Here is a 13,289-nt window from a genome sequence, read left to right on the forward strand (position 1 = left end):
TAGTTACAACATATAATCTGCTCTGTTCATGTGCAGACTTGGTCAGCTCTGGGTTAAGGGATTGTGGTTTTGTTGTGACTATGAGGAATACATTTTAGATGCCTGGTAGAGGAGATAATTTAGGCTGCAAGCAGGGGATTGGCCGAAGGTTATTTCCAGTCTCTTGTTTTGATGCTGCTGAATATACACTTGGATAAAAGGGAATTCAGGTCACTGCAGTGTTTGTTTAGTGAAGAAAGAAAATAGAAAACCTGGATGCATAAATAAAGGTCTCATGTGGGTGGTTTTACAGTAAGTACAGACATCATAAAAAGTGCACTGCTGATTTCCAGATTATGCACCTAAAATCAGAAATATTTCCAAAACCTTAAACTGACACTGTGCTGAAGAATTAATTATTCTATAAGCAAAAACATGTGTACTAATAAAACATAAAAACTCTTCCGCCTGAATGAGTCATTCAAAAGTTATTGCAGGTAAAGCATTTTTCAGGCCTGATGGGAAGATAAGGACACGCAAACCATGCCCAGAGCCGCCCAAAACCATGCTTGTTTTGGGTTATGCCACATTCTCTTTTCGTGTAAACCATGACTCTTGGGCATGTCTAAAATCAGTACTGATGGCAGATCTTCATTCTGACCGTATTTAGGTGGCTACACAAGTGTAAAATTAATTGAATGTCTCACCTGCGCTTGTAATAGCCTGGACTAGTTTAGCGCAGCGTTATTGTTACACAAGCGTGTCTGTGCTCAAGTGTAGCCGATGTCATCAGTGACCAAAATCGCAAAGCTTTATCCACATTTTAATGATTATGCAGCATAACAGTAAAGGGTCTGGTAATAAGGTTCCTTATTACACCATATTGATCCAGACATATCTCCTATTATTGGGTTATGGTTTACTGCTCATTTCCACTTAGATCAATACCAAAGGGTTTATTTATTAATACTGACAGCAAACAACCTAATTATTGGGTTCATGGGCAAGTTGTCTTGTTCAATGAGCTGAAACTGGAATAAAGACGCAGTAATATGTTTAGTGTACTGTAACACATTCAGTTAACTTCTAATGAATTAAAAAAGGGGAAGTGAAAGTTTCAATTTGAGACATGAGAGGAAATGTCAGTATTATGCCACAGTGTGCAAAGATTTTGTGAGGAGATTGTGTAAACCACAGCATTAAATGGGCTGCACAAAAATACTGACTTTACGCATGTTTAAAGAGGTCACTTTTAATCTGTCTAGGTTTTTAACCTGCTGCGTTCTAGAAAACTTGTTGACAAACCGCAGACACGGAGTACATTTCATTTTGTGCAAAACTGTCTGTGTGGCCCTGTTAATTTATTTAAAGTTTTCATTTCTTTTCCTGCAATACTGCTTTTTTAAACCTGTCCTAAATAACATGAGTGGGACTTTGCAATATGTACATACATGACATCACAAAACAGCATTTGTGTTGTATTCCTGCAGGTTTGCAGCTTTGTAAATAACCACTGTGCCACCACACCCTACTTAAGCCTCACCGTGAGGAGATGGGCTTACTCTGCCTCCTGTTTTTTTTTTTTCTATCTCAACAGTTTATTTGTGGTTTTACTGCTTTCACTTGGGGTTCCCTTATTATCAGTGACTTGCCATTACTGACCACTCCTACTGGAGTCACTAGGCCACCAGGCACTCACCAACTGTGTGTCAGCTGCACACTAGTTGTAGGAGAGTAGTTGCTGCATCCACCAGGCTCCTTCACCGGCCCCTGGAACTACCTACTTCTGGGTGTTTGGTATAGCTGCTGCAGGACCTCTTTTCTGCTTCCTCTTGACCGCTAATTATGTGTCAAGACTGCAGGGTAGCAGGCAGAGCGTAGACTTGGGGTGCTGGGTTTTCTGTTCTGCCAGATCCTGCCTCCAAGGGGTTAAGTTCTCATGATTGTTTCTGGATCATGATCACCTGTGTCTAGCCTTTATAGGACTGCCTTTTCCTGCAAACTGGGCCAGTTCATTAATTGTCACTGTTACTGGTCTCTCTGAGAAACGCCTGTGATCTGTTCCTGATTTGTCTTCTGGTATCTGGTATCTGACTCCTGTTTGTCTCATCGTCTTGCACCTATACACCTGTGACCCTGACTTCGGCTTTCTTTGACTTTGCTCATGTCCTACAACCTGCTCAGCTGTGGATTGTCCAGCTTCCCAGCTAAACCTGATTATCCTGTACCCGCGGTTATCCTATTGTCTGGTATCCTGTTCTATGTTTTCTACCATTGACTGTATCTTGTTTATACCTGTGTTTAAAATAAAGACACTCCATTTCATTTACATTGCTCTCCGTGGTCTTCATACTGGGATTCCTGACAAGGTGTGTTTATTACACTTAAGAGATATGTGTAGCACAAGAATAGCGTACATTTTATGTTTTCTCAGGTTAGTATAAGAAGGACATTTTGTACAAAAGCATTTTCAAACCATGTAAATGCAACATTGCCTGGTGTTAGTAATCCCGTACAATATTCTTTACATATTTTGATTGTTCCGAAAGTTCTAATACACATTACATAACTTATTGGACTTGTTTAGAAAGCCATCCTTCTGGCAGTAATCTGCTATATACTATAGCACCCTTCTGTCCACTTGTCCACACTTTTTAAAAACTAGATAACCATGACAAAGTATTTCCGGTACCAGAGAATCCTCTCTACCTCTGTATATACTGCACATTACCGCCCACTTTCTGAGATCTCATTATGGCCGCTCCCAGTCAGCAAATGACTGAGATTGTAGAACTAATGTCAATGTAAAATACTTATCTATTGCCTTCACATTTCTAGAGCGATGCCTCTTGATTTGTCCCCAGGAGGGTGGGCTTGTCATTGAAATCCAGTCCCGTTAAATTGGATTTGTTATGATGAAAAATTGGGTGGAGCAATAATCTCTATCACCTTGTTGTTGGTTCTGCCCAGAAATGCAGGAGACTATGCCTGAGGTCCACTCAATACAGAATGCATACTCTTATTTGTTGCCAAATTAACTACCGGTTTGCTGTTTGGCTGCTATAGCAATGTCTCAAGTTATACATTTTGTTTTTTTATTTATTGGCCTCTGGTTCGTCTTTATAGCTTATACTTTACTGTGGCTTGTTCCTTATCTTGAATATCTATCTAGAACAAAGCAATAGACCTAAATAGATATTTTCACACATGGTTCAGAAAGTAGATATTTTGGCAGCTTGCATAGTGCATTTGTCACAAGCCGAGATAGCAACAAGCTGTGCGGCCTGATATTGTGTGAGATTAAGCTGTTCTTGCTCCTGGGGCAACAAGTAACAGCCAAGTTCCTGACATGTCCATGTCAAGACCAAAGATAGAGGTGATGAAAACCTAGCTGAAAAAAACTGTCATTATTTCTTTCTGACTCTCCGATATATCTGGTAGAAAATAAACCACTTCAAATCTGACATTTAATGTGTGTATGAGGCTCTTCAATATTTTCTTCCAATTAATTTTGCTCATATGAAATATATTGAAGTTGCACTTATTTGAATTTGAGTGGACAACAGAACGTGTGTATAATTTACTGTGAGTTCAATGATCTGCTTTAATACATTTTAAAGGTGTAGTGATAGTTACTACTGTCACTGAAAAGCATTATCTAGTGATTATAAGCTCAAACATGGTTTACTGATGAGCAATAGGGCTCTACGTTATACCCTAGTCAGTAATGGGCCTCAGTCTTATATACTGATCTTTCTCTGCTGAGCCACTCTGTAATCCCATAACCTCCAGCATCCAATTCGAGCGTTCACCTTCAAAGACCTTACCAACACCAACTCCTGCTTGTGCATCTCTGACCATCTCAAATACTCTCCCTCATCCTCTTAGATGTTACTCTCACTGGCACTTTCCCTTCTCCCTGATAACCGCCTCTCACTCCCGTCTCCAAGACTTCTCCTGTGGAACTCTCTACCCCACCTGCCTAGACTCTCCCCCCAAACTTCAAGCTCTCTCTCAGAATCCACCTCTTTACTGTAGCCTATCCCACCTTAACCTGATATCCATCCATCAAGCTCTACTTGACGATCCATTTTACTCTAACTCTAGTCGTAAGCTCACACAAGCATGGTGCCTTATGAAACAATGGTGATGATACTGGTCAGCTTGTATAATGGTTATCAGTGTCTCTCTGTGTTGCACTCTTGTTAAAAATTAGGATCTGTATTTTTATACTGCTCAGCAGGGAGGCCTTGCATTTTATAATGGTTATCAGCATGTGTCTCTGCAATCTATGTTGGTCTTCAGAATGCACACATATTGAATAAATGGTATTGCATGAGGTTGTGCTATGTATACTGGCCCCATTGGTCTGCATTGCATTTGATTATAGTTTATTGAATCTGCAATATTCCCTAATTTTGCCTGTGGTAAGCCCTGAACAATGGCAGAATGTCTGGTGGGCGTCCCACAACCAGACATTCTGCCATTGTTCAGGTTGCAAAATTATCCCTGATTTTAATACTCTTCTGTCCCAGTATCTATTTTAAGTGCAATTTAATAATATGACAGTTCTACACAACATTATCTTAAGTAACTATTGATGCTGTTCCTTTAAAGGTATTACATGGCAGAGAACATGTGTGTGTAACATTAGAGGAGGTTGGATAACCGTGATACAAAGTGCTTATCCTACCGAAAAAAAAACAAAACCGTACAGGAATAATTTACCATGTGAAACCAGAGATGATTTTATTTCTGTTGCAGTGTAAATTTAATTAGTTTAACCTAGTTTTAGGGGGTGGTCTGTGCTTGTTATTGATTTTTCTGGCCACTAGTGCCGATCTCACACAAGCCTCCAGGCAGCTGCACGATTAATAATACAACAGTGTCCTTATTTTTATTGACCTGCTTTCCAGTGTGTGCAGACAAGCCTGATCGTCAGGGTCTACAGTTTCCTCCACAGGTATTATCTGCCAGAACGCACAAAGAATGGAGCAGTTTGTTTTTAGGTCAAGTATTTTAATAAAATGAAGACACTTAAACAAAAATAATCAGGCATTTTCTTTCACTGTGTATTTCTGCTGTGTCCTCCTCTGGGGGCGTGTTGCATCCATTAGTTTATGCAGAAGGATAATGGGACCAGTGCCCTGGGGCCCTGTAGTTGGCACAGACCCTGCTGGATTAACGCTATCTCTGCCTCGGGAGTACAATAAATATAATGACAGATGCGAAATAATAACAGTGACATAAATGCTGTAAAGCTTAATAACAGCTCCATGGATGGTCAGGAGCTAGCAATAATAGCATGAGGTAGTGGAGGATTCAGCTTAAGACATAACAAGGTCATATGAGGGAGGCAGTCTTGAGAACACCCTGGCCCTGAGAGCTTACATTCTAGATAGAGGGGGTAAAGTGTACTGCAAAGGTGTCTCGCCATAAGGATCAGTGTTCTCTCTGTGAGATACCTGCCAATAGTCCCAATTTTTGTGGGTTAGTTCTGGTTTTCAACAGTCAAAAGAGACATGTCCTAAGAGGTAAGGCCTTAGTAGACATAGGTGAAGTATGGGGCAGATCAGGGACACTAATATCTCTTGAGTTTACAATTTTGCCCTTCTTCTCCACAGGGGTTTCTGTCCTGCCTGAGCTCACCTTAGGATACCTGCGTTACAATATAGGGAGGCGTCCTTCACTCATTAAAAATGGAACAAAAAACAAATGGAAGTAATTAACACAGGGGCATACTCAGGGGTGTATCCTGTTTCCCAGAACCCCCACACCTACATTCGCGATAACTGTGTGTTGGATTTAGGAAACTGATTCCAGGAACCTCCCAGTAATGCATGCATTAGAAATAACATATATTGTCTGCCGTCTAAATTCATTTTTGTCGGGAATCTGTCTAATTGGACTTTGGCTTCAACAAAATGGCCACCGTTATTGGTCGTACTACTTTTTTGGCTATAGTGTATTTTAGTGACTTTAAGAAAAAAAGAAAATGCAGATAGTAAGTTATCTGTGATGTGAAGCACAGGGTGAGTAACTCAAGTTGTCATTTTTTTTTTTATTTTATATTTGTATTTTTTTTTTTTTTATTATATTTTTTGGTACGATGATTGTGTGTAAAGAAGGTTAATGTTAATGTGAGGTTTTTACATTACAGCTTACTTTATACCTAACTCTTATTATTTATTTATTTTGTTTTTTAAACATACAATATTACATTTATACTTTTCTAATTTGTTACCCCTTTGTGCTCCAAACATGCCCGCGGCAAAAGGGTAAAACTGCAAGAAAATGCTCGAGAGAGTGGAAAAGATACTGCTTTTTATTCTCATTCATACCCATAAGTCATTCAATCTTAACCAATCTGCCTGGATTTCGACTACGGCCTTTCGTTGCAGCTTTCCCCGCTTCCTATGTGAAATAATGAATATAATTGTCTTAATCAAACTGCCAGATGCCTCTTTATACTACAAACTGCGCTGAGCTTGTTTCCCTGTAGAGATGTATTTCCTATATGTAAAGAGAAATGTTCATAGCCGTCTGTTACTCTTGTAGTATCCGATATTTGTGCCAATTGAGTTGGTTTTATATTCAAATAACTGAAAGGACATTCTGTTGTATAGCTGCATATTGTGAAGACATGCCAGGGATGTTTCATTAAACATTATTATTTGTTTGTGTTGACCAGGTGGGTGTGTTGATTTTCAGCAATTATAAAGCCAACCTTATGTTCTACTATTGCAATAATATTTTGACCTTTGATTCAACAGAAGTAGATCAATTGGCTGCTTTGGGAAAATATTAGGGGCTACATTTACTAAACTGCAGGTTTGAAAAAGTGGAGACGTTGCCTATAGCAACCAATCAGATTCTAGCTATCATTTTGTAGAATGTACTAAATAAATGATAGCTAGAATCTGATTGGTTTATAGAAACATCTCCACTTTTTCAAACCCGCAGTTTAGTAAATATACCCCTAGGGGTTGGTTACAGTCTGGATGTATAGGAAGGGTAATGTTGGCCTCTAGAGCAGATTTGCGTTTGCCATTGCAGCCAAACTGCAACTGTCCATGTTGACAATCCCTCCCGTGTCCGCTGATTTGATGATTATAGTGTTGTCATTGCTGAGTTCTTTAAACGCTGTTTGTTCCGCTCTGGTTAAATTGGGTGGTTTTCTAGATTTCGCTGTCGTGATATCCTCTGTCAGCCAAAACCATTCTTTTAAGTGTGTTTATATAATTTCCTTTTTAGGTGGCTTGGATAAAACTAGCTTATGTTTTAAATGTGTGTGTGTGTGTGTGTGTGTGTGTGTGTGTGTGTGTGTGTCTCTCTGCATGTACTATTTTGTTCTATAGATCTTGTTATGGGATTTTTCAGAAAAAGTTTCTTAAGTATTAAATATCTGATTTAATTTTTGGAGCTCTATATAGACTTCAATTTTATTTATCTTCTCTATATGTGGATACTGCAAAAAACACAATCTATATGTGCACAAAGATAAGGTATCCAGATTTGTATAACACAAAGTTTGTTAGAGCACAAATGGTGTAAAACAAAAAAAAAGTTCAGTTTTATACTTTTCTGTATATTTTATGTTGCAATTATTATGTTGCAAAATTAATGTACAAACAATCAAGGTATGAACACAACTTTTCCCTTTATTTGCAAGTATATAATGTAACAAAACTATCTAATATATATGAGTCAATGTTGACAGAAGGGAGGTTTATTTTGTTTGACAGAAGGAGGCATAGAAAGTAATCACAGGTGCAACAAGTGGTGAGTTGATTTACTAACAGCGATATGTATGGATTAATAATTCCTATACTCTATTAAGCATTGACTGGTATTGGATTAACCTCATTAGACTTTGAGAATACCAAGGGTTTGCAAGTTTTTACACTTAGATTGCAAAAGGAACTTGATTTGGACATTTATTTTGGATTTTAGGGGACAATTGTTTATACCTTGGACTTTATATTAATACCAATTGGAAGTTGTCACCAATTGATACATTGAATTCTTGCTATATACAGCACTTAACTGATTTGAATAATATTTATTCTTTCGGTCCGGACCATATATGTAATTTGTTTATGTGTATACTCCAATAAAAACATCTGTTTGACTATTCACACTTCAGGCTTTATGGTCATTCAGATAGGAAAGTACATACAACCAACAGATCTCCAAAGATAGATCTTTACTGCTTTGCAACATTATATTCAATCAACACAATCCTTAGACTAACCAAACACAATTAGGAAACACATATGTAGAGGGTACACAGATTAGCAACTGTATGGAAGGGGTAGTGCTGGGTACCTAGTAAACACTGCAGGACACCTCCAATACATATGCTGGATATAAAGTCTAAAAAAAAAAACGCACAGGAAAAAAAAAAGTATTCAGTGATTGTCACCTGTTAATAATATAGTCCTTAATGATAAAATTGTTAACAAAAAAGGCATTTTTCCCCCACTCCAGTGCATTTATCAGGATGTTATTTATCAGGATGTTATGATTGTCTGCTGTATATAAAATGCATTGTTACAGTTGCTCCTGATTACAAACACATGTTCTAGCTGTATACACAGCCCTCATCATTAGTAATCGGCACTTACACTTGGCCTATAGCTGGTGCAAGTGATACAACTGAAAAAACGCGTACCTTTGAGAAGCCCAAAGCTTGAAATGGATGCTGGTGCGTGCACTCGAGCTTGGCACACCCTTACTGTACATTGACTACGTGCATATACTCTGTCCCCTCCCCGCTACACTTATGACATAGGAGGCTGTAGTAAGGGTAATTTGTGCTCGAAAATGAACTGTACGTTGCTGCTTCCACTGGCATATGGTCTGGTTCTGGGCATGCTCAGCGCGATCTTACGCAGAGTACGGCACGTATCGGCATTTACATTCCCTGAGTGGTGAATTACAGGCAGTCGGAGTATTGTATAATATAAAAAATAATTTGGAGCTATTTAAATTAGACCAGCATAAAATAGAGAGAATGTTCTGTTGAATTTAAGTGTGTAAATCTGTTCACCCCCTGGTTTCACCTACAAAATATTTAACAAATCCATTTTTTTTCAAACTATTTATCTGGCTTAAGATAATTTGTGGGAATATGTTCATGTATGTTTTTAAAGGTGGTTTATTTTGCTCTCACACATTTAGCTTCTATGGACATTTTTATAATATTTCTAACCCCATTACTTGGATTTCACAAATAGTCGGACATTGTAAGTTTGTTTTCTCTCCTCTAGATGTCGCTGTGGTACTGAGAACTTGTATTTCCCGGAACTTTTGTTTCGTGGTTCTAGTTTCTCTCCGGTGACTGTTTCTCTGAACTGTCATTTATACTACAAGGTGAGTAGCTTAATGTCTATATCTGCATATGTTTGTAGCTTGCCTAAATCTCAATAGTAAGCCCTATATTTATTATGTGGTCAAAAGATAACCCATATTAACTAATAAAACATACATTTATACACAATAAAAACCATTCAAGTTCCAAGTCATTATAAACTCTGTATAATGTTTGGAGAAATCTTGCTTTGACATAGACAATGGGACTGCTTAGCAGTTACACTACTTAGTAGATACTCATACCTAATTTGTCATGATTAGGGCATAATCCGGAATTAAAAAGTAAATGATTACTCCTAATGATATGAGTACCTGGGTAGTCATTGAGGAAACCAGGAGATTTTTCTGAATCTAACAAGACCGAGAGGAATGTTTAAACAGGGAGTCCTGAGTGTAAGCTAAGATCGGCAGATGCTGGACCTACAGAGAATTATGTGGTTATTTATTATTATCGTAGATTTGTAAGGCGCCACAGTGCTCCGCAGCGACATACAGTAGGGAAAAAAAAACAGGACATACATAAACCAGGGACATACGAGGTAGACAAAATAAATGCAGACATGAAAACAAAGGGTATGGAGGACCTTGCTGATCAGAGAGCTTACATTCTAAGTGGAAGAGGGCACAGCTGAAACAAGAGGAGCAGTGTGGCTCAGAGTGAAGATTGGGTTAGTTATGAGGGTGCATTAGTGTGAATAGTGTTCTAAAGGATAAGGTCACCTCTAAAAAAAATAAAAAGAGATGGGTTTTTAGAGAATGTGTAAAGATTTGAAGGCTGTGGGAAAGGCTGATTGGGTGTGGTAGAGAATTCCATAAGTGGGGAGGAGCACAGGAGTAGTCTTGTAGGCGGGAATGAGAGATGGTAACCAGAGACGAGACAAGGCGAAGGTCAGAGGTAGGTCAAAGAGTGGAAGGGAGAGGTATTTTGATGTGAGATTTGAGAATTATGAAGGGGTGGTGGTGTTGAGATCTTTGTAGGTCAGGGTGAGTAATTTGAATTGTATTCTGGAGGGCACAGAGCCAGTGTAGGGATTTGCAAAGTGGTGCAGCAGATGTGGAGCGGTGAGAGAGGAAAGTCAGTCTTGCAGCAACATTGAGCGTGGTTTGAAGCGGGGATACATAGTGACAGGAATGCAAGATGGCAGGAAGTTGCAGCAGTCAAGACAGGAGATGATGAGAGAATGGATAATAGTTTTGGTAACATGTTGAGTAAGTAAAGGGCGTATTCTGGCAATGTTTTTAGGGTGGAAGTGACCGGATTGGAAGAGAGTCTGGTTGTGAGGAATAAAGCTGAGGGCATGGGTATCCCAGAGGCTTATATATTCACATAGGGAACCTAATACAGTTCTACCTTGTATAAATCCATATTTGAGAGGGTCACTGTAAGTATTTATAATGCGGGTAACTGCGCTAACAGAAGAGGCCAAGCGGCACAAAATATTGGAATCCTGACCTGAATAACCCTCTTCAAAGTAGTCATTGGTATTATATGCAAACAGTACAGATCTGCCAGACTGAGTCCAAGTATTAACCTTATTAGGCATTGTGTATGGTAGTAGAAGATCTGCTTGAGTCCAGTAACACATAAGTCATTTTACAATGACTGAAAAAGATGTTTTATTTCCTTGTTTCATGAAATGTAGATTCACACACCAACTATATATGCTAAGGAGTTTAGATAAAAGGACTCCTTGGAATGTCTGATATCTCATCCCACAGATGCTGGAGTGAGACCTGAGGTGAACATTGCATTAAGGTGAATTCACGTTCATGTTCTTGGAAACATTTCAGGATTGACCAAGCCCATTCACTGCTGCTAGGAAGAGATGCACCCCATTCTCATTGTTTCACTATCGGATGTTGCTCTATTCATATTAAAGTCTATTTCCTCTTTTTTAAAAAGTGGAACATTTCCTGAATGGCAGAGGTCACCTTTTCCTGCACACTGGGGGTGTGGTGCCCCTGATGGAATCGGCCTCCGCAGCAGTGGAGCATATGTTGGGCACACTTTTAGCCACATCATTCCACGCTTCAGCCCACTAATGTAGTTGCGGTTTAAATAACTTCCATACTGGAACTTTGGATTGTTGTTATGTTGTCAGGTGGAATGACGCGGCGGGTGGCAGTTTTGATGTTATGCTCCTCTGTGGTCTGCTCCACAAATTGGGTACCTCAAGTTAAAGCTGATACTCTGCCCATATGCAGTGAGTGTACATGAAATGAAATAGCCTCCATGCTGAAGGGATAGTGGAAGGGTATTTGTATGCACAGGAAGGATGATAACCCTGTCACATATAGGGGCAAGAGTACAAACCCCTGCTGTGAGTCATGTCTTGTCATTGTCACTTAATGACATCGGAACACCGTCCCAGTGGGGGGCCCTGCAGTCCCCAAACAGACGTATTATATTGTTATATAGGCACATTTAATTCCATTCAAAAAATACCTATTTTAATGGATATCAAAGGTGACCAAATTCTTATTCATAAGTAATAAAATGAATGGCAACCCATACAATAAGGCTGTTGGTGACACTGGTAATAGGAGGAAATGAGTATTCACTCAACTAATCAACCTGATATCTATACATTGACCCGTTTATACTGGATTGATTAATGCAAAACATATGTTCATGACACATCCAGATCTGTTACATTTGAACATTGAGGAATAGAAAGTGAGTTGGGACCACAGGTTGTAAAACTCCTTGCTGAGCTGACCATTCATAGACATGCACTGCAGTAGGAGATGGGGGGGGGTCTTTAAAAAAGGGCAGGTCATCTAACAGTTAGGATCAGTCTTTAGGAAAACAGCCAATGAGCGACCTCCTGACAAATTAGGTTTGATTATATGTTAAAATGGAATTGGATCGTTTTGATTCCTGACATCACCTTTAGCTTTAAGCGAGACATCCTTATTTGAGGCGCTGTCAAGAGCACAGTTATAACTGTTTAACCAGTTGGTTAACAATTGATTCTTATAAGTGAACCTTTGGAAATAAAGACTGCACTGTATTATTCTCTGCCACAGTCGGTTCTTGTGTCTATCATGGACGTATCCCAGGTAGGCCATCTAGTGACACTGTCTCCATATTGATAGACTCTGTTGCTTACACGTCTGTATGTGGATCCCACCAATTAATTAACTCCGTCTAAGCGGATAAGAGATGTCTAATAGATTTAATGCAACAACTTCTGCAGAACATCTTTGCAGTACCGTTGTCCATCATTTAAAGACATGTCGGCTATATGTACTGTGTGTATTTCCTTTTGCAATTTTATTGTCAGTCTCTTCCTGGTCTTTTGCTGTCGATACATCCTAATGCCAGCGATATATCATGTAAGAGCAGTGAGGCAATATGGCCTGCAGTCTAGTTGTATACAAATGGCCTCTGCCACTTTAGCTTTGGAGAGAGGAAAGTAAAATCAATCTGTGCTCAAATGTTTTGTTTTTCATACATTTCCTGTGTAGTAGAATATTATGGCCTGGTTAATCTTTATGGAAATCTCAATACTCCAATAGTCCTGTGTATTGTCCTAGTGGTATCCGTATGCCTTGTATAGAAATCAATGTGTTACAAGAAGATATCCTACTGTATAACTTTACTAGTCCCATATTTTTACCAATTAGAATGTTAATAAGCAAAAATTACCTTCCTTCTGTAATTGAAATAAAGTATTTTCCAAGTACATTTTCATCATCTTCATGGATTTTACGGCGCCACAGAATCCGCAGTGCTACACAAATAACAAATAATAGAAAAACAATACAGATAAGTAAATGACAAGATAAACAATAGAATCAGTAACATCCCATAGAAGAGACCATAGAGAAAGTATATAACTACAGTCTGTTAGACATTATTTGTGTCTCTCTGATACATTTCTTCAGAGTACAAACTCCCTTTAAAAGGACAATGCTGCTAAAAATATATT

The 13,289-nt window shown here is 38.9% G+C and overlaps 1 protein-coding gene across 2 annotated transcripts in view; it reads left to right on the forward strand.

Annotated features, from left to right (window-relative positions):
• DGLUCY (D-glutamate cyclase) overlaps positions 1-13,289 on the forward strand; it is a 32,020-nt gene that overhangs the window by 5,141 nt on the left and 13,590 nt on the right. For both annotated transcript variants that reach the window (XM_075191768.1, XM_075191767.1), the window contains exons 2-3: positions 5,944-6,011; positions 9,252-9,354. The gene's annotated coding sequence lies outside the window, so the exon portion shown is untranslated. The remainder of the gene's footprint in view (positions 1-5,943; positions 6,012-9,251; positions 9,355-13,289) is intronic.

The sequence above is a fragment of the Mixophyes fleayi genome, chromosome 12 (genome assembly GCF_038048845.1).
Source record: "Mixophyes fleayi isolate aMixFle1 chromosome 12, aMixFle1.hap1, whole genome shotgun sequence".
Lineage (NCBI taxonomy): Eukaryota > Metazoa > Chordata > Amphibia > Anura > Limnodynastidae > Mixophyes > Mixophyes fleayi.